General features: G+C 43.8%; 1 protein-coding gene across 3 annotated transcripts in view; it reads right to left on the reverse strand.

Annotated features, from left to right (window-relative positions):
• Positions 1-680, reverse strand: part of lrfn5b (leucine rich repeat and fibronectin type III domain containing 5b) — a 16,996-nt gene that overhangs the window by 5,178 nt on the left and 11,138 nt on the right. The window lies entirely within an intron of this gene.

Below are 680 nucleotides of genomic sequence, written 5' to 3' on the forward strand. Positions count from 1 at the left end.
AGCTGGTATTCTGTCTATAATGGAAGGGTATGGAAATTTGTAAGTGACCCCAAACGTTTGACCTGTAGTGTGTGTATATATATATATGGGTATATATAAATTTTTTGGGTGCCTTTATATAAGCTCAGCTCTAATATTTCAGAAGTTGCTGTTTTGGTGGTTACGTAGTAGGAAATGTGTTCATTATGCTGTGGGAAATGTTGCCCGGTCTGGCCATACTGGTTCTTGGGATGTGGGAATCTATGATGGGTCCTGTATTCTTGGATGTTTTAACCTTGAACTTTGAGGGCCTTAGCTCTTTGACAGGGCACTTGGGAAACAGATATGTTTCTAGATGAAGGGAGGGAAGTGTGTGATAGATTTTATGTTGATTGTATCACACAGTATTGCCATAGGACAAAGGGGGGGGTTCCGGTTTCTCAAATCTAGGGTTACTATTTAGACACGACCCTGGGGAGGAAGCGAGAGAGAGGAGTGATAAATAAAGCGTTTTCTTATTTAACCCATGAGCTATGATTAGGCGGTTACAATAAGATTGATACCATTTTCCTATCCACAAATCTAAAGCTAAGTGTTATACCATGTCCATCTATAGAGGTTTACTCCCCAAAGCAGCGGGCCTGGGTTCGAGTCCGACCTGTGGGCCATGTTATTCCCCCCCCCCCCCCCCCCCCCCCCCC

Source organism: Etheostoma spectabile, chromosome 18, assembly GCF_008692095.1.
Source record: "Etheostoma spectabile isolate EspeVRDwgs_2016 chromosome 18, UIUC_Espe_1.0, whole genome shotgun sequence".
Classification (NCBI taxonomy): Eukaryota; Metazoa; Chordata; class Actinopteri; order Perciformes; family Percidae; genus Etheostoma; species Etheostoma spectabile.